This window comes from Chiloscyllium plagiosum, unplaced genomic scaffold, assembly GCF_037043375.1.
Source record: "Chiloscyllium plagiosum isolate Xiang-an unplaced genomic scaffold, Cpla_swu_hap1 HiC_scaffold_13, whole genome shotgun sequence".
In the NCBI taxonomy this organism is placed as follows: domain Eukaryota; kingdom Metazoa; phylum Chordata; class Chondrichthyes; order Orectolobiformes; family Hemiscylliidae; genus Chiloscyllium; species Chiloscyllium plagiosum.
The window spans coordinates 114,877,056-114,898,266 of NW_028270151.1; positions in this window are offsets into that span (position 1 = coordinate 114,877,056).

Genomic DNA, 21,211 nt, shown 5'->3' on the forward strand with positions numbered 1-21,211 from the left:
TGTGGTCTACAGCACTACATGAATACGTAGTTTTGAGCTGCAATATCTGAAATGCAATTCTGCTGCCTGTCCTCTAGTTCACATCGAGACCCTTTCACCCATCAACCGTGTACTCAGTGACCTACTCTGGTTTCTGATGTGGTGACACTTTCGTTTTCATATTCTCAGTCTGCTGAGGTCATGCTTCCAATCTGACACATTCCATAATTGATTTTAATTTAATTGTTTAATTCATCTGAATAGTTTTTCCTTGAGTAATACCATATTCTGTATTTAAATTGAATGTGTTTCCCTCTGTTTCTCTCCCTGACCATGTTTAAGAGCTCTGTAGTGTCAGTGATGCCAGCCTTATGTATTTTCAGAGCCAATGAACTCTTTGGATTCCCAATCATCTTCATCACATTCTATGTTTTCTCTTTTGTTTTGATGCCTTATCACTCATGGCTGGCTTGTCGTACCATGAGTATGTTTCATCATTTTTTGGAGAATTTCAGATATCCTCCAAATTATCCAGCATAGATTCCTGCCATTGCTGCTCCATGGTCTTCCCTGCTCGGCTCCCATTCCAATTTACTCTGGCCAGCTCCTCCTTCATGTTTTTGTAGGTATGTTGCTCAATTATAATCATATTACATCAAGAAGAGGGCAATGGATATAAACTGAAAGAAGAATGTTTGAGAGATCGGACATAAAGAGTAATGGGCAAATTTCTTACACAGATTAAAAAAAAGAACGAGAGAGAGAATATAGACGAGGAAATGTGAAAAATGAGAAAACTAGATTATCGAAAGAAGTAGATGTACATGCCTCAATGTTTTGGCAATTGCGGTGTGCCGTTGTCCTTTGTACAGTGCATGTACAACAGAGTAATCTGTTCAAATGCTGGGTCTGATGCCAGAATTTTATTCAACAATAATATGATACTAGCATTGGAAAGAAACAGCAGGCCAATATATTGAATTCCCTGTAGAAAAGGGATTAACTGAAGTAAGGTGGGATACCACAAGCAAGAATTTATAACACACATCCTGATAAGAATGAGAGTATAGTGTAGTGATTTCCAGAAAAGGAGGGAACATTGCGAGAAGGAGAACATATCATATTAGATGAGCATAAAGTAATGTTTCATCAATTGTATACATTATGTGCATCATTTTTCGATAAACGTGTCTCCGTTATTGATTTAGATGGTGATGTGCACATATGAAAAATATCTGCACACACATTGATTAAACAGTGTATACAAAATCATTTTTCTGACATTGAAATGCTCCTGTTGTCGTGCTACCACGATACATGAACCACCAACTGGCCACCAAAAGACATAACCCACTATCACTATATTCCATAATACAAGGAAGGGCACCAATTTAACTGGACAAAACATACACTTACGAAGACATGCAAGGACGTTCTTAGAGGAATGGCATTCGAACAAGAAGTCCATCGATTAAAAAAAAAACATGAATGTATATCCTAACTACCTTCTCTTAAATAAAGAAAACCGGAAATGACATCACACACCTTAAGAGACCAAAACCTATAAATAGAGAGGCGGGACAGACCACCAGCACTTCAACTGAGGCTATCACTGATGATGTCACCTAGTCATGGCGATGAAACGTCTGAAAACAAACCTTCAAGTTCAGTGAGCTAAGTTGCATACATACAAATTGTTATTTTTCATTAATTAGTGGAATTTGGGAGTTCTCTGTCACCCACGTTTCAACGGATTATGATTTGAGATGAACTTTTATGGGTGTGTGGTTTTAATTAATGGAGGGGTTCGACATTGATGACATAACAGTTTGGGGCCTGGCCGTATGGGATTTGGAAAGATTTGAACATATTTAGGGTACCAAAAGTCCCAGCAGATTTCAATGCGTGGCAATTAGTGACCTAGATCTTCAAATAAAACCGGTGGGAAAATTAATTTAATTCGGTTAATTTGTGGTTGGTTCAATTCAAACTGAGTGAAATGGCTTTAAACATTACTAAAGAGCTTCCCAAATTTGCCAAGGAAGTTTAGAAAGGCAGAAGACGGAATATTTTTAGAATTAGCAAATAGGTTAGAATTGGGTTTAACCAGGGACAAAAGGAAAGCTGAAATTATAATGGAGATGGTCAAGCACTTTGGTGTGTCAGAGAAACAGGCAACTGCAGAAAAAACGTAAATTGCAAATGCAAGGTTAGTGACTCAGGTTGAGGTTTAGGGTGTAGATTTGCTGCTGATCTGTAGGTTTGATATCCAGACGTTCCATTACCTGGCGAGGTAACACCATCAGTGGCGACCTCCAAGTGAAGCGACCTCCAAGTGTCTCCTGCTTTCTATTTAAATGTTTGTCCTGGATGGGGTTCCTGGGCTTTGTGGTGATGTGATTTCCTGTTCGTTTTCTGAGGGGTTGATAGATGGTATCTAGATCTGTGTTTGTTTATGACGTTGTGGTTGGATCTATCCCGGGACAGGCTAAGCAAAGACATGCCAGAGAATTCCTAGAGGCCTGGCACTCCGACGATTTGTATTTTCACACTTTCTGACATGTTACTCAAGAGCATGATAATTTGTGGAATTTGGACAGAGATTATGGTTGGGGACAGAAACATCACATTGGAGTGCCAAATCAAGATTGGGGAACTAACAGTAAGAGTGAGTGACAGAGTGTCAGTCCCAGGAATACAGTTTGTTCTTGTGAACGATTTAATAGGATCCAAGTTGGGAGAGACACCCCTTGTAGTGGAGAAGTCAAATGAAAACTAGGGAACTGACGAGTTAAAAGAAATATACCCTGGAATTCTCCAGACTGTGTAGTAACAACGTCTCGCTGTCATACGTTACAGCAGAAAAGACAAACGAAAGAAAAAGACAAAGGAGTTGATGTTCAATTAACTGACACCCTGTTTGGTGTAACGGTGCAGGAAAAACCTGCACATGGAGAAAAACTGTTCAGAAGGTTAATGCAGAAGGGAAATGAGTCGAAGTGCACCCGATTGTGTTACTGACAGCACACAGTGTTCCGGGTAGCACATGAACTAACTGCAGGTGGTCACCTAAGTGTACGGAAGACGCAGGCTAAGGTACATTAGCAATTCTACTGGCCTGGAATGCACAAGGACATGGTTAATTTTTGTTGTACATGTCATACATGCCAAATTGTAGATAAGTCACATGCAGTAATAAAACCAGCACCTTTGTTGCAAATTCCTGCATTTGAAGAACCTTTCACGTGGGTTATGATTAACTGTGGAGCTCCCCTTTCTAAAATAAAAGCGGAAACCAATATTTCCAGAGGAAATTCCATTAGGGAGTGTTAAGGCAAAAGGGAGGTGCAGGATTTGGTAGCCTTTTTTACTCGTTGTGGGCTCCGCAGAGAGATTCAGTCAGACCAAGGTTCTCATTTTACCCCTCAGCTGTTTAAGGAAGTCATGGATAGCTTAGGCAGACAGCACTTCAAATCAAGGGCGCCCCATCCTAATTCCCAGGGAGCATTTCAAAGTTTGCATCAGACGCTGAAGACTATGTTAACAGCGTACTGTCAGGGCTGAACAAATGATTGGGATAAAGGTGCCCCATTCAATTGCTTATCATCGAAGATGTCACAAATACATCTACTCAGTTTACTTCCATTGAGTGAATGTTCGTAAATGAAGTGAAGTCCTTTGAATTGAATTTAATCTAATTTGACTGGACTGCAGTCAGCGATCTCACACTTGAATTATGTATGTGAGGTGAGGGAGAGATTAGATGGAGGCGGTAAGTGAACGAAACAGCACCTGAGGGCACAGCGTAGGGTGAAGCAGGGGTGGGGATGACGTATTAGTAGTTTAAATAATGCTCAGGATAACAGAAGCCAACTGAATTTGAATATTATTGTTCAGACACCTGGAAAGCAATTAAATTATGAGAATTATTGTACCATGGGGAGTATATAAATGTAGCATTTTGAACAGTAGAGGGACAGCCACTGCCATCTAACAGCAGAATAACTGCTGCAGAGCAGGAGTGCTAACTGCCCCTCTCAAGCTCTCTCTATCAAAGATACATGTTCATATCAAACCTATTTGCAGTAAAGCAAAACGTGACCCAGGGAGATCAGCAGCTGGAAGAGTGAATACAGCAAGGAAGATGGAGACTGTGTGGTCTTGAGATTGTAATGTTTAATATGTGGGTTGGTAGAACAGCATATTTTTACAGAGTTGGAAACAGATTCTAAGTAGCTAAGAAAAGAGGGTCTTGTATTGGTGAACAGCTGTTGTTTAGTGTTCACTATTAAAGTTAACATAATAATTTGTTAATTTTCGTTTAAATAGTGGAATGTAGGAGATCTGTGTCGTTCATATTTTAACAGATTACAAGGTGAGGCGAGCTTTTCTGGGTGTTTGATTTTCATTAACAGAGACGTTCGACTCCACCTTGTCAATGTCCATCCACGCTAAACCCATTTCCCTGAAGTTGGCCCATATCTTTCTCGTCCTTTCCCATCCACATATTTATCCAAATGCTTTTCTAATGTTGTTCATGTACACCCCAAAACCTCATCTGCTGGTAGCTCATCAACGTACCAGCCTCAGTGTGAAGAAGTGGCCCCTCAGGTTCCCTTTCATTCCTTCCCCTCTCAAAGAAATCTGATCCCCTCACAGTCCTCGATTCTCTAAACCTTGGAAAAAGACAGAGCATTCGCCCTATCAATACCTCTCATGACCTTATACAGCTTTATAAGGCGACGCCCCCCCCCCCTCTCAGTTTCCTACACTCTATAGAAAAGGTCCTAACTTGTCCAACCTCTCCCTTTCACTCAGAACATTGGGTCCTGGCAACATCCATGTTAATTTCTTCTGCACTCTTTCTAATTTCATAAAATGCTCCCTATAACAAATTGACAAAAACTGAACAGAATACTCCAAGTGCAGCCTTACCAAAGTCCTGTATAACTGCAACATAAATTTCCAACTTCCATACTCAATGTCTGGCCTGATGAAGGTCAGTGTGTCAAATGCCTTCTTCACTACCATGTCCACCTCTGACTCCGCTCTCAGAGAACCGTGCCAAGGTCTCTCCAACCACTACACCCCTTAAGGTCCTCCCATTCACCATGAAACTGCTACCTTGAGTTCAGTTTCCAAAATGCAAGACATCATGCATCTATATTAAATTCCATTTGCCATTTCTCGGCCCAGTTCCCCACCTGATTAAGGTCCTGCTGCAATTTCTGATAAACTTCCTTACTGATCACGCTACCACTTTTATTAGTGTCATCTGCAAACTGACTAATCATGCCTTGTACATTCTCAACCAATTCATAGCTAATAAACAGCAATGGACCCTGCCCCGGTCTGACAAGCATTCTTCCACTAAACCCTTTGCTTCCTACCATCAAGCCAACTGTGTATTCAATTGGCCAGTTCCCCCGCATTCCACATGATGGAACCTTTCAGAGCATGTGGAAACATATCAAAGGCCTTACTGAAACCCATAGAGACTACGTATAAAGTTCAGCCCTCATCAACCTTTTGGTCACTTCATCAAAACTCTCTAACAAATTTGGGACGCATGATCTCCAACTGAAAAGTCTATACTGACCGCTCCGAATCAAACCCTGTGTAAGTAATGGATGCAGTCAATGGTATGCTGTGCTTTATTGTAAGATGATTCAAGTTCGTAAGTAATGCTATCTTCCTGCTGTTGTCGATCCTTGCTGAGAGAGTGGTTGGGACACTCTCTACAGATTTGATATCCTTTGTAATGAATGATCTCCTTACCACAGACACGCGTTATGGTATCACGAGGATAGAGTGAAGAAGCTGAGTGTTTAATCTGTAGAGATTTGAGAGAAGAAGAAATGGTGACGCTAAACACGACGAGTGGCAGCGATCACTTACTTCCAAAAGAGACATTGACAAGGATTGGTTGGTTTGATTTATTGTCACATGTACCTCAGTACAGGGAAACACTTCATCTATGCGCAGCGGAGGCAGATCATAGTAAGCATGGCCAGACAGATCATAGGGTGGAAATAGACTTGGACAGAGTAAGGCATACAGGTTACACTGAACAGGACGTGCACTCGACAAGATGAACATGAACAAGACCAGCATTATTTGAACTTAGAGAGTCCATTCATCAGTCTAACGCGACTTTCCTAATAGTTTATATGCCTAAATTAACTCGCCCCATGTTACTGGTCAGTCGGTGTGTTAACCCGTACTCAACGTCATGTTGCTCACAATCCCCAATAGCAGCCACAATACCTTCCATCGGAAACAGGTATCCATTCCCGTCAGCTTCCGCCCTACATAGAGAACACCAGGCTTTCTTGTCGGAGATGATTATTGCTTCTTGTGACTTTAAACAAGACATATGGTTTCCCTCCTCACCAATAGAAAACTGCGTTAAAGTCCCATGTGTGTATCATGACCGATGGAGGTATGAGGAAAAACGTGGAGCAGTCTGTCTCTGCAGCCTCTGCTCCACTTGTTCATTATGTTAAAGCATAAACTGGGAGATAGCGAGGACTGTGGATGCTGGAGATCAGAGTAGGCAGTAGTTTGCTGGAAAAGCACAGCGGGAGAATCGATGTTTTGGGCATAAGCCATTCATCAGGAATCAGTATCAATTACTTCATTCTGCCCCTGTGTGAGTGCATTGAGGTGGGAATAGCCTCCTACTGTTCCTGTGTAAGTGACTTAAGGGACTGAATGGCTTCTTCCTCGTCTGATTGAACAGGGCCAAAGGCCTAACTGGGTTATGCCTGGTCTCTGTTTGACAGCTCGATGTGCTGACAAGTGTGATGATGCTGTAGCTTTAAGAGGTTATTTTGTTCTGGTTTCTTTTAAGCGAGAGATTGTTACATAGCTGGCTAGTTAAGACCACTTGAGTAACAGCTAGGGAGGCCTTGGGTTTATTTTAATGCAGCCTGAATGGATGTGGTCAGCTCTCACAGATTAGGATCTCTGGGTTTTGGTTTCTCAATAACATCAGAAACTATTGGGGTCTCCACTGAGTTGGAAGCTTCAGTGATTATCTCCTGGTTGCTACCCTTGCTGACATTTCTCTTGATGCAGTTTTTAACTCCTGGATTGGAAAGATATTTACGACATTCTGTGTCTGAATTTTCCTTTTTGCCAAGGGCTGTGTTTATATGATTTTCCTATATTGGAACAGTTCGTGGTTCTGTTCACCAAGCTGGGAATTTGTGTTGCAGACGTTTCATCCCCTGCCTAGGTGACATCCTCAGATTCAATCAATAAGCACATCGACCTGGACCCAATGCAACGGACAGCTGGAACTGATAACCAGAAGCGGCAGAGACAAATCACTATAAATGCCGGAGGAAATATCACAGAAGCGCTTCACAGGAGGCTCCCAAGCACTGAGGATGTCACCTAGACAGGGAATGAAACGCCTGCAACGCAAATTCCTAGCTCGGCGAACAGAACCACAACAACGAGTACCCGAGCTACAAATCTTCTCACAAACTTTGAATTTGGAATAGTCTCTAGATCTGTTATTCTGTTAACTTGTCCAATAGAATTACGTTATTCTAAATTCCTCGTTCCTTGGTTTTATTTCATCTTTCGTGTTTAAGTAAACGCTATTTTGTTTCACACCGAGTAGTTTGACCAGTCACATTGCATCTGGAACAGACAGTTTACATTTCCTTTAAAATAAGAAAACATTAGAGTCTCGCCTACGCCTTCAAATATTGTCGAGGAGTTTTGTTGTGGTCCATCACACTAGACTCCTGCTCTTCCTGAGTAATAGGCTGGAGGCACTGAATGGGCTGTCCCTGTTCTTCGAGGAAAAAGGGTTCAGGTAAGAATGACTGGCCCTGATATCAAGGCAGTGGTTGACGTCTGTTGATATCAAGGAGCTTAACAAAACTGGACTTAATGGGAATCAGAGTAAACTCTCCAGTGTTTGGAGTCAAACATTGCACAAAGGAAGGTGTGCATCATCTCAGTCCTGGGTCACCTCTGTGGGGGATCCTCGGGGTAGCTTCCTCTTCACAAACAGCTTCAGCTGCTTCATCAATGTCTCCCCACCCTCACCCTCCCCACCATAAGATCAGAAGTGGGGATGGTCACTGAGGATTCCACAATGTTCAGAATAATTTGATGCCCCGTCAGCTCCTGAACTGGTCTGTGTCCAACCTGGATTTTCCAATTATATTTCCCAAATCAAATCAAAGCGTGTGTGACAGACTTGAAGGGCTGAATGGTCTCCTCTGTTTCTGTGCACCAGGTTATAGGAGTAAGTAGCCTTCAACTGCTCCTGCATAGCAGGTTTGCGGGGCTGAATTGAACACAGAAACATGGGACTGAGGAGCAGGAGCCGGTCATTAGATACTTTGAGCCTTCTCCACCAAGCACTAAAATTGTGCCTGATCAAATTATGGTCTCAGTCCCACTTTTCTGTCTGTGTCCAAATATTTGTGCCTCACTTCCCTGTCAAATAATTAACTAACGCAGCTTTGAGCCCATATGAACATAGAGGCACGATGAAAACTTACAGTGAAGAGAATTCCGACGTGAATGTTTTATCAGAATTTTTCATCACTCCTCTTATAGAATCAGAGAGTCATGCAGAATGGAAACAGACCCGTTAGTTCAATCTGTTCACTCAGAACAGTTATCACATCTGATTTAGTCCCATTTGCCAGCATTTGGCCAATATTCCTCCTTTATCAGACACTTTTCAAATGTGCGATTGTACCCTCCTTGACTACTTCCTCTGACAGCAATTTCTGTACAAACAACACTCTCTGTGTGAAATGTTTATTTTCAGGTCCCTTCTCAATCATTCGCCCTCTCGCCTTCAACCTACGCCCACTTGATGATTTTATAAACATCTATCATGTCACCCCTCAGCCTCTGATGAGAAAGCACCTCAACCTAATCAACCTCTCCCTGAAGCTCAAACTTTCAGTCCTGGAACATCTGTAGTAAATCTTTTCTGCAGACAATCGAGTTGTACGCAGTATTCTTAAAGTGTCCTCACCAACATCCTGTACAGATGCAACATACCACCACAACTCCTATACTCAATGCTCTGACTGATTAAGGCAAATGTGCCAAATGTGATCTGCACCACTCTGTCTACCTGCGACTCCACTTCAAGGAACAATGTACCTGCAGCCCTATGTCCCTTTGTTTCACAACACTCCCCAGGACCTTACCACGAAGTATATAATATCTGCCCTGATTTGCCTTCCCAAACTGCAATTTATCTAAATTAAGCTTCATCATTTCGTCCTTGCCCCTTTGTCCCATCTAATTGTGGTCTCGTTGTACTCTGAGGTAATCTACTAAACCACCTTTCTGATGTAATCTGTAAACTTACTAACTCTGGCCCCGATATTCACAGCTAAGTCTGTTACATAAATGATGGAATTCAGTGAACTCAGTACTGATTCTTACAGAACACTGCTGCTCACAAGCCTCAAGTCTGAAAAATACTCCTCTTCCTTCAAGCCAATTGTGACTAGCTTCCCCTGTATCACATGTGACCGAAACTTACTAATCTGTCTACCAATCGAAATGTTATGAACACCTTGCTGAGGTCTATATAGACAATGTCTACCAAACTGGCTTCATCAATCTTCTTTGTCACCTCTTCATAAAACTCAATCAAATTAATGAGACATGATTTCCAATGCAGAAAGCCACGTTGACTACCCTGATCAGCCCTTGCCTTCCAAAATGTATGTAAATCCTGTCCCTCATAATCCCCTCCAACAACTTACCCACGACTGATATCAGACTCACCGGTCTATCGTTCCCTGGCTTCTGGGTCACTGTTTCCTTTTCTAGTCCCACTCCTCTACTGCTCACAACAAATGTTAAATGTAAACAGGTTGGTGATATCAATTTCAGACTGGGTCAGTGTCAGTTTTAGGAACGCGTCAGCCTAGTTTCTTTAATCTGCTAAAATAGCACGTTTATGATCCAGAGCAATGTTTCTCAAACTACGAGGGAAAGATGAATGGCAAACTGTTTGGATATCGCAAATAAAGTATCGATACTTCTCTTTCTAAAAACACACACACACACAAACACACACACACACACGCACACACACACACACACAAACACACACACACACAAACACACGCAACACACACAACCGATAAACAAAATTTCTGCAAGTTCAAGTTGAAAGAACATTGTCCATATATTAGTCCAACTCACGACGAAAGTAAAAAAAAATGAGAGATTGTCCCAAATGTTATTCTGCTTCTGAAGATATTCTACTCACACAAACCGCGAATAATGGGATTTCATCCTAGAACAGTTGGATTTGGCTGAATTCCCTTTGCATTAGGCAGTGAGGACATTCCATGAATTCTGGTCAGGATTGCCCAAAGGGTAGCACAGTGGCTCAGTGGTTAGCACTGATACCTCACAGCACCAGGGACTTGGGTTTGATTGCAGCCTCGGGTGACTGTGTGGGGTTTGCATATTCTCCCTTTGTCTGTGTGAGCTTCTAATGGGTGCTTCAGTTTCCTCCCACAGTCCAAAGCTGTGCAGATTAGGTGGAGTGCTCATGCTAAATTGTCCATAGTGTTCAGGGATTTCCAGGTTAGGTGCATTAGTCTGGGTAAATGTAAGGGAACGGGTCTGCGAAAGTTACTCTGTGGAAGGTTGGTATGGGCTTGTTGGGATGAAGGGCCTGTTTTCACACTTTACGAATTCTAAAAAAATAAGAATGGTAACGATGACTGCAGAGCTTTTTTTACAGCTTGCACACATTGCTGTGATGAGGAACAATGAAGGAGAGAGAATTCAATAGTCTGTTCGTTCTCGGGCAGATTATATTGTCTCCCTCTCTGAGCAGAATCACACAGTAATGTCACCCTCTCACAAACTGGACCATGTAAGGTCTCCATGTATAATGTCCAAACGATATCTCCATCACATTCCTTGCTCCATGTAGGTGCATCATCGATGCTGTCATACACAGAGCCATACCCTCTGCAGAAAATGGTCATGGTCGATTTGAAAATATGTTTAGATATCTCTGCGTCATTAAAAAATAAAATGTTTATGCATTCAGAACACCTGTGTTAAAATGAATGCATTTTGTAACAAATACAGAAATCGGTGGAAATGCTTGGCAGGTCTGTCAGCATCCAGATGCCTTTTACATGCTATAGTTGTTCCAGCCTCCATCATTCAAGTGGCTGCTCATTCCGTACGCACACCACCCTATGCTTGAAAAGATGCCCCTTCGGCCTCTTGAAAACCTTTCCCCTCTCACTTTCAACGAATTCCCTCTGGTTTTGGACGCTCCTAACCTCGGGGAAAACCCTGACTACTCACCATATCCATGAACGTTCTGATTTTAAAATCCTTTACTGCTACTAAATGTTACTCCAATCAACACGAATAACTGTACTTTAATTCATCCTGGGCCTAAATTCTCAAATTCAATACTGACACCTCTTCTTTCTCGATCAGGTCACAATTCTAAAACCAATTTAATCACTTTCTTCAGATGTATCCTGAGACACTTCTGTGGGCTTTATACCTAGACCTTTGTGCCCGGAGGTAGGGACACTAGCACCACTCGGCAATACCCATAAAACTGTAACATTATTCTCCTGTGTGTTTGCTCTTCAGACTGTTCTGACACGCTTTGACACAAATCTGCACAGGCATGACTTGAATTCAGACTATTTAGTCCAGAAATAGGAACACTACCACACAAGTTTTGGAACTGGAATCAAAGCGAGAGCTCTGGTTCAGAGGCAGGGACACTACGCACTACACTACCATACCCAGATTTTGGGTCATATGTTAAGTGTCAGCTTTCAGCTCGGTGTGGATTTATAATAATGAGGTTAGCATTACTGAACTACACAAAACACTTAGTATTGTTAAGCAAGTGCAAGACATTTGCCTCAACTGTAGAATGTTGAGTGCACGTGTTATGCCATCAAAATTAACCATGAACATCTTTAATTGCTATTATCTATAGTCTACAATACTGGGGAAAGAATTCCTGCAGACACACTCTGCACAAGGAAGGGTCTCAAATATTTATAACTTACCGCCAGAGACGGAGAAAGAGCATAATTTCTGGCCCCAAAGCACTGACCAGTATTACCCAGCAATGACGTGTGAGTGCTCTCTTTCTAAGACCATGAAATGATACAAGGCAGCTGATTACTGTCCAGCCTCACCTCCCCGCTGACTGTGTCTGCAATCAGTCCCTCACACCCCTAAACCGCACAAGGCAACCCAAGCTCAGGGTCTTCGTGAAAATCAAGGCTGGAGTGTGCAGGCCTCCTGGAAATGGGGAGGGAATTTTACAATTAAATGGGGAAGGTGAGGAGGTAGTAATATCACTCACTGGGCTGAGGAGTGGCAGATGGAGTTTAGTTTGGATTCATGCGAGGTATTGGATTTGGTAAATCAAAGAAGAGCAGGACCTATACAATTAAAAGTAGGGCCTTTGGCAGTGTTGCAGGACAGAGAACTAGGCAGTCAGGTACAATTCTTTAAAATTTGCATCTCGTATAGATAATGTGGTCAAAAATATGTTCAGCACACTTGTCCTCACAGGTCAGTCCTTTGAGTGTCAGAATTGGGACGTCATGTTCAGGTCATACAGAATGTTGGTGAGACCTCTTCTGGAATACTGTGTCCAGTCTGGTCACCTTGCCCGCCCGTTCCATAGGCACACCACCCTCTGGGTGAAAAAGCTGCCCGTTAGGTGACTTTTATTTTCTTCCCCTCTAACCTTAAAACTATGTCTTCTAGTTTTGGTCAACCGAACCCTTAGAAAATACCTTGACTATTCAATTTGATATTATTGACCTTAATATTATTAAACTGGAGAGGGTTCAGAAGAGATTAACCTGGATGTTGCTGGGAAAGAAGTGATTGAGCTATAAGAAGAGGCTGGGTTGGCTGGGATTCTTTTCACTGGAGAGTAAGATTAAAGGGTAACTTTGCAGAGGTTTATAAAATCATGAGGGGTACAGATAAGCTGAAGGGCTGATGTCGTTTCCCTAGAGTTGAGGATTCAAAACTGAGGGATATTTTAATGTGCGAGGAAGAAGATTTACAAAAGTAATGAGAGGTAGTTATTTTAGACAGAAACTGGCTTGTTTGTGCAATGAACTTCCAGAGGAAGTGGTGAAATCAGGTAGTTACAACATTTAAAGGATATTTAGACCAGTACATGGATAAGACATCAGTTTGGATCGTGCTGTGAGCAGCTGCCCTCTCCCTCCCCATCTCTGAATGAATCCCTGTTGGTTTTCACCCTCTGCCAATGTCTGTGCAGTGGCGTGGAGAGGCCAGCAGAGGGTGGCATTGCATCACTTTAAGCACCACAGAGACTGCCAGTCCTGCCCCACAGAGACACACAGATGCACACACAGCAATTGTTAGGACACCGCGTGAAGCTCATCTGGTAACTTAAATGAAACATAAAGAAATGCTCATTTCACCTCGTAAACTGTTAAAATATGAGTGACAGAGAACTCCCAAATTCCACTGTTTAAATAAAAACATCATTTATTTTTAACACTGAAAGTGAACATTTTACATCAACTATTCTCAAATCTGAGACTCTCTTTCTCTTAACTGCTTACTACCCGATTCCAGCTCTATAGCAATATACTGTTTCTGTGTCTGCCATCCCCTCATATCACAGGTGGTTGGAAGGTCTCAGTTTAGAACAGCTTTACCTCTCTCTTAAAGGTACAGCACACACTTGCAACTTCATCACATTAATACCTTAATGTCAATAAAGATAAGTGGACCCAATCCGGATTTCTCTCGCTCTATGGTTTTTCAATATTTCATTTACTCCGTCTGGTTTCTATCAGGCCTTATGTTGCTCTATTGACAGTATGTCATTATTCGACTCTGTCCGTGGGGATATATCAGTATTTCACTGGCTCACACTCATGTGCGTGGGGCAGGATTTCAATTGTTTCATGGGGACTGTGACACTATGACAATCTCAGTGTTTGTCGATGGCACCGAACTAGGAAGAATTGTAAAGCCTATGGAGGACAGTGTGGAACTCAACAAGTTCTGGATTAGTTGTGCTGGAAGAGCACAGCAGTTCAGGTAACATACGAGTTCCAGATCGATCTCGTCCCTCACCTCCATCCAAGCCAATAAAGGAGCCTTCCACATCCATCTGCTCCCTCATCTCCATCCAAGGCCCTAACGGATCCTTCCACATCCATCAAGGTTTTACCTCCACATCCAATAATATCATTTATTGTATCCATTACTCCGAATGTCCTCTACTTTGGGGAGACTGGACGCCTCCTATAAGAGCACTTTAGGGAACATCTCCGGGACATCTGCACCAATCAACCACACCGCCCTGTGGCCCTACATTTCAACTCTCTCTCCCACTCTGCCGAGGACATGGAAGTCCTGGGCCTCCTTCACGGCCGGTCCCTCACCACCAGACGCATGAAAGAAGAACGACTCATCTTCCGCCTCGGAACACTTCAACCCCAGGGCATCAATGTGGACTTCAACAGTTTCCTCATTTCCCCTTTCCCCACCTCACCGCAGTTCCAAACTTCCAGCCCAGTACTTTCCCCATGACTTGTCCTGACTTGTCCTACCTGCCTATCTTCTTTTCCACCTATCCTCTCCACCCTCTCCTCTCTGACCTATCACCTTCATCCCCTCCACCGCTCAACTATTGTACTCTATGCTACGTTCTCCCCACCCCCACCCTCCTCTCACTTAGCTCTCCACCCTTCATGGTCTCTGGTTGTATTCCTGATGAAGGGCTTTTGCCCGAAACGTCGATTTCACTGCTCCGCAGATGCTGCCTGAACTGATGTGCTCTTCCAGCACCACTAATTCAGAATCTGGTTTCCAGCATCTGCAGTCATTGTTCTTACCTGGAACTCGAACAGGGCAATCACACGTTGGTGTCATGTTCAGGTGTATGGCAGCTGGGGATCAATGCAGAGCAGTGTGAGGTGATGCATTTTGGTCGGAAGGACTTTGCAAGACAATATAAAACAGGCTGTACCATTATAAAGGGGGTGCAGGAGCAGAGGGCCCTGGTTTTATATGAGCACCGATTATTAAAGATTTCAGGACAAGTGGGGAGAGCAGTAAATCTCACAGATTAGTTTCAGTATCTGAGCTGTTTACAGGAGGAGGTTTGGGAGGTTTACAGGAGGAGCTTCCGTGATACCTTCCTGGGAGATGGTGGTGACGATGTGTTATGAGGACATCTTCCTGCCCACCAAAAACGTGGGGATTCCATTTGAACCAGCTCAGCATAAAAGGGAAATGGCATCAGGGCCACGGCTTCTAAGTTGTGCCGGGGGAAACGGAGCTGCGAGTGGTTTTAAAGTGAGAATTGTCCTTCACTGAACATTGCTCCTTACTCGGTCGGTGGGACGTGGATGTTTCAAAATCTCCACACGAGGTGTCCCTGTCCTCTCCGGCTCGTACCAGGGTCCTCCACACATGGCGTGGGGAGGGGGATGAGGGAACGGATATCGGGCGCTCCACCATCCAGCTTGGCCCTTTCTGTCCTATTTCAGGTTGTTTCTCCTGGAATGGGACAAAAGAGGGAGAAAGTGAGGGTGGGGTTGGGTAACCATAGTGTTAATGCTAGTATTGCTGGGGACATGGTGAGGAGTCCGGAGGGAGTCAGTCCACACTGTTGTATCTATGCAGTGTTATTGGTGTAGTGGGTAAAGTGGACGGAGATCGAGAGAGAGAGAGAGAGAGAGAAGAGAGAGAGAGGGAAAGGGAGACTGCATGCAGTCGTGAGTGTGATGGAGCATGAGCCTTGTTCGGGGGTCGGTGCTGTTACAGATATACAGTGAGTGTGAGGGAGCAGAGAGTATATGATGACACTTATCCTGAAAGAACGGGGAAGGTTATGAATGCTTGTCCTGTATTTCTGGACAATTCTTCAGACTGCAGATACTGTACTGAGCTGGGTGGTGAGCTCAGACCATGCTCGGTGGGTCTGATAGCGTGGCCCACTCTGGGAAGAGAATGGTCCCCCTCTGTACTAGTCCATTTACCAGGAATTCCGTGTCTCTGTTGACAAGCCGTTGTGCAATTGCCCGTTATCTGCGATGCTCAGGGTACACTGTGCAGGGCAGCTTCAAAAAGAGAAAGCTCAACCCTCTGCCCATTGGCCTTTTGGAGTTGGCAACCGTGCCAGGGATCACAGAATATCTGAGGTCATGCGGGTATTCGTGAGTACCTCCAACCATGAAGTAAAATCGAGCTGGCATTGAATTAGAGGAAGCCAAGTGGTGGGGTAGATAGTTAATGAGGTGGGTTCGATGAGATATCACCAGGAAACTAGTTCAGTCTCATACAGACAATCCGTCTGTCACACTCAGTGAAAATGTCAATGTGACAAATTATTGTTAGATGCGGTCCAATGTGTCGAAGACTCTGCTAACCCTACCCCCAGTTACAAAGCTGCCAAACAAATGCTCATCCAATACTCTCCATCATCTGAACTCACACCAATGTCCCATTCACCCATCATTCCTGGAAACACTAGTTCATGTTGCAGGATATAGTTGAAATGTCTTCATTTCAGCATTCTGGATCCTGGGAATACATCCTTCCGTGACATTGTCTCTCAATCTCGCTGTCTCTGTCTATTCCCCAAACCCCTCCCATTTGTTGATACTTAAACTGATTCCCACGCCATCTATTCCTGGAGCGATTTTCACACCCACAGCACCCCTGTGTCCTGGTACAATTGAGATATGGAGCTGTAAATGGATGGGAGTTGTACAGCCTGTTACTTCCAGGATGGGCTGCAAGTTTCCCCACGCTGGGCAGTGATCAAACACAATGTTACTGTGCAATGCACTGGGATGATGGACACAGTTCCACACCCTGGTCGCATATCTCATCTGGGCTTATAGATAAATGTACTGTTGTATTCTGAATACCTTTCCACTCTGGCTAAATTGTGATTGCATTTCATAATACACCAGCCCGTTATGCACAGCGTTCCCTGCTGAACACATATCTCATCTTGGTTGATAGATCAATGCACTGCTGATGTCTGCACAGTGTTCTTTTCTGGACCTATTGCAGGGTGGTGTTCAGCAGTGCACTAGCCTGGTCTGCGCAGTGATCCATGTTGAACACACATCTCCTCTGGGTTTATAGTGTCTGGTCTGGTTCTCTGAGGTGGATTGATAATGTGATACAACTAATCCTTTCAGTTGATATGACAATGGCTTTATTTTTGTTCTCATTCATGTGATTGGACCCTCCAAATTCTGATTCCTCCCGCCAGTCCCATTCTTCAGTCTACCTCCATCGTTCGGCAACATGTTGTTGATGAGTTATTTTCCAGTTTCAATGTGAATATCTGTCCTGTCTATTTCCCTGGTCATTGGCATTGCTCACCCTGGAGAATCGGGATTCACTGTGATAAACCTCAGTAAGGTCACTCCTCAGAAATAACTCTTCAGGGAACATCGCCCCAGCCCATTCATACTCTCCCTGTCGCTCAACATCACTCGCCACCACCGCCCCACCCAATACTGTCAATATACTTCGAAATCTTTTCTGCACGCTTTCAAGTTTAACAACATCGTTCCTACAGCAGTGAGAACAAAATTAAAGGCAATATTACCGAAGTGGCAGAACCTAGCGTGTAGGCGAAAGTGAGTACTGCAGATGCAGGAGGTTAGAGTCGAGAGTGTTGTGCTGGAAAAGCACATCAGGTCAGGCATCATCCGAGGAGCAGAAGAACCCATGTTTCGGATGAAAGCGCGATTCCTGATGAAGGAAGTTGCACAGAACATCGAATTTTCCTCCTCCTCGGATGCTGTCAGACCTACTGTTTTTTCCAGGACCACACTCTTAACCCAATGTAAATCCCAGATGGCCTCCTTCTTCAAAGACATCAATTTCCCTTCCCACATGGTCGACGATGCCATCCAGAGCATCTCATCCACTTCCCGTACCTCTGCCTTCAACATTAACCCCTCCAAACTCAACAGGAAAAGAACATCCTGTTCCTCAGATGCAATGCATTATCCTCCCCCATTTGCGCCAACTACAAACAGGCCCCACCACCAGGGATATATTTCCTTCCCCACCCCGATCTGCGTTCCATAAAGAACATTCCTGGCGTGACTCCTTTGTCAGATCCATGCCACCCAAAAACCCACCATCCACTCCTGGTACCTTTCCCTCCCACCACAAGAATTGGGAAAGCTGCACCCTCACCTCCGTCCGAGTTCCCCAAAGAATCCTTCCACATTCTTCGGCGTTTTACCTGCACTTCTAGACATGTTGCCTACACTACCCATTGCTCCTGATGTCTCCTCGATACTGGGGAGACCGGACGCCAATCTGCAGAACACTTCAGAGAACATTTCCGGGACACCCACACCAAACAACCCCACCATCCCGTGGCTGAACACTTTAACTCCTCCTCACACCCCACCAAGGACATGGAGGTCCTGGGCCTCATCCACCACCAAACCTTAACCTTCGACGCCTGGAGGAAGAAAGACTTAACTTTTGCCTTGGGAGCCGACAACCACAAAGGATCCATGTGGATTTCACCAGTTTTCTCATTTTCTCTCCCTCCAACTTATCCCAGTTCCAACCTTCCAAATCAGCACCGCCCCATCCTACCTGTCCAACTTCCTTCCCATCTATCTTTCCCACCCTCCTCTCCAACATATCATCTCCAACCCTTCCTTCATCGACCTATCACATTATCACCTACCTTCTCCAACCCCATCCCCTTCTCATTTATCTCCCAGTTCCCTTGGGCCACAAGCCTCATTCCTCATGAAGGGCTTACACAAGAAATGTCAATGCTCCTCTGATGCTGCCTGACGTGCTGCTTTTCCAGCACCACATTCTCGACTCTGACCTCTAGCATCTGCAATCCTCACTTTCTCTCTTGCGTTAATGTATCCAGAAATTTCCCCAGCAGACATCTTATGGAGCTGCACTGTTATTTTGTCCCTGGTTCATATACAGCCCCACAGTGCTCTAGCAATACTCCCACGTACAAGTAAAAATGAAAAAAAAAGAATATTTATAGTCCGTCCGTCAGTAACCCTCATCCATTCCATCCAGATTGAGTAAATATTCGCTTTTATTACGATATGAAATGTTATGTAAGGAAGGGGTTAACTGAGCCTGTTTGTTTGGTGACTGTGGTTAATGTCAGTCTCCATGGATTTTATTTATACAAGTGGAGAGTTCCCGTCTTTTAATGATAAATGGGCACCGTTCAATGTGTTATCCCATAGTATGAGTAGGAGCATTATCGACAGCACTAACAGGGATAAGCAGCTCCAGATGGAGAAGGGGATGAGAGATTATAACCTGAGAACATTAGACTGGAATGTTCCAACAATGCACAGGGGTTTATCCGATGATGTTTCATCCCTTTCGATATATTATGACTGGTTGTCATTATCATGGCGGATCTATGATGCTCTTCGCCTTATTCAATATTTTTATTATCCTTTCCTTTCTATCGTGCTGTCCCTGGTAAGTTTCAACGACCAATTATGATTTTTTCTAGGAAAAAGTTATGACTGCATTACTGTTCTTTCATATCGTCTTCACTTCTTGTGATTATTATTGTTCATGTTGAGACTCTGAATCCAGATATTGACTCCACAGACCACCTCAGTGAACTTGTTCAATACTTTCTCCCTCCTTGCATCTGGCTGTGTTACTCATGGGTCTCTATGTTGACCTACTCAGTTTCAGATGTGCACCATTGTCTCTCTGCCCTTGTTATTTAAATATTTGGAGTGCAGAGGTCATTGCTCTCTATTATGTTTACAAACTCCGTTTCCTTCCTGGGACTAAATCCCATCCCTGGCCAATATCTTTTTTTAAATTCATCTCTGGGACTTGGGAATCCCTGGCTGGCCAGCATTGATAGCCCTTTCCTATTTCCCCTTGAAAAGGTGGTGGTGAGCTGCCTTCTTGAATCGCTGCAGTCCATGTGCTGCGGGATGACCCACAATGCTGTTAGGGAAGGCATTCCAGAATTCTGACCCAAAGACTGTGAAGGAAGACCGGTATATTTCCAAGTCAGGGTAGTGAATGGCTTGGAGGGCAACTTGCAAGTGGTGTTTGACACAGACGAATGACAACTTTCGTGCTCCCTTTGGCCATGAGCTGATTCCTGACACCATGCCCTGACCGTTATTAACTTTAACTACTCACTGCTCCAGAACGGTACTTCACTGGCTTAACTCATCTGCTGTTTGAACCTTGTGCTGTGAAATACAGTCTCAATAATGACAACAAACTGACATGCAGAAGCAAATCTGATTCGAACTCACACCAAAATCCCATCCATCTGACATTCTTGTGCACACTGATCTATATCATTATTTGTTCTGGCAATGTCTTTATTTTAATATTCTCAAGCAGTTTAACACATCTATCCATAAAACTTCCCTCAGTTTCCCTGTGTCGATTATCCAAATCCCTGCCAGTTGTTCGCATTTAACCTGGTTTCCTTTAAGTGTACTTTCTCTCAAGCAATGATTTTCACATTCAACCACCCCAAATGCATGCCCCCACCTCCCCCCCCCCCTCACAGACACACACACACCAGATAATCCTGTTTACTGATCAATACACTAGCATAGCCTGCACAGCTCTCCATGTTAGTCTTTCATCTTCTCCCAGCTTATGTTGTTTGAAGTGTTCTGTGAAGCAAGTTCAGAATTTGATTAAACAAACCACTTGAGCTGATCTGAAATTACCTTTATTCAATATTCTCATTCTTGTAAGTTTGGTCTCTAATGAGTCTATCCTTCAATTAATCCCACTACCCAGTCTTTTTCTCCTTATTTCCACAACATCCTCTCAGTTAATTAACTGTCTTTTTTCTGTCTTTAATGTGGACCTCTCTGTCCCTCTGTATCTTTCCCTGGTCTTGGTTTGTGGCTCCCTAGTGTATCGAGTGCTGATATTGTGAAGCTCAGAAACAGTGAAATGGTGTGTCTTGAGCTCCAGTGTGTTCCATGTGGTGTTCCATGTCAGGGTGGGAGTGTGTATCGGTTTGATGTTCACTTTCCAGTGTGTCCCATGTGGTGCTCCATGGACAGGTGTGTGTGTGTCAGGCTGTTGTTCACTTCCCGGTGTGCCCCATGTGGTGCTCCATGTTCGATCGGAGTTTCAGCAGCTTTGACTCACGTCTTTGGAAGATAGTTTGTGCCTGTCCACGAAA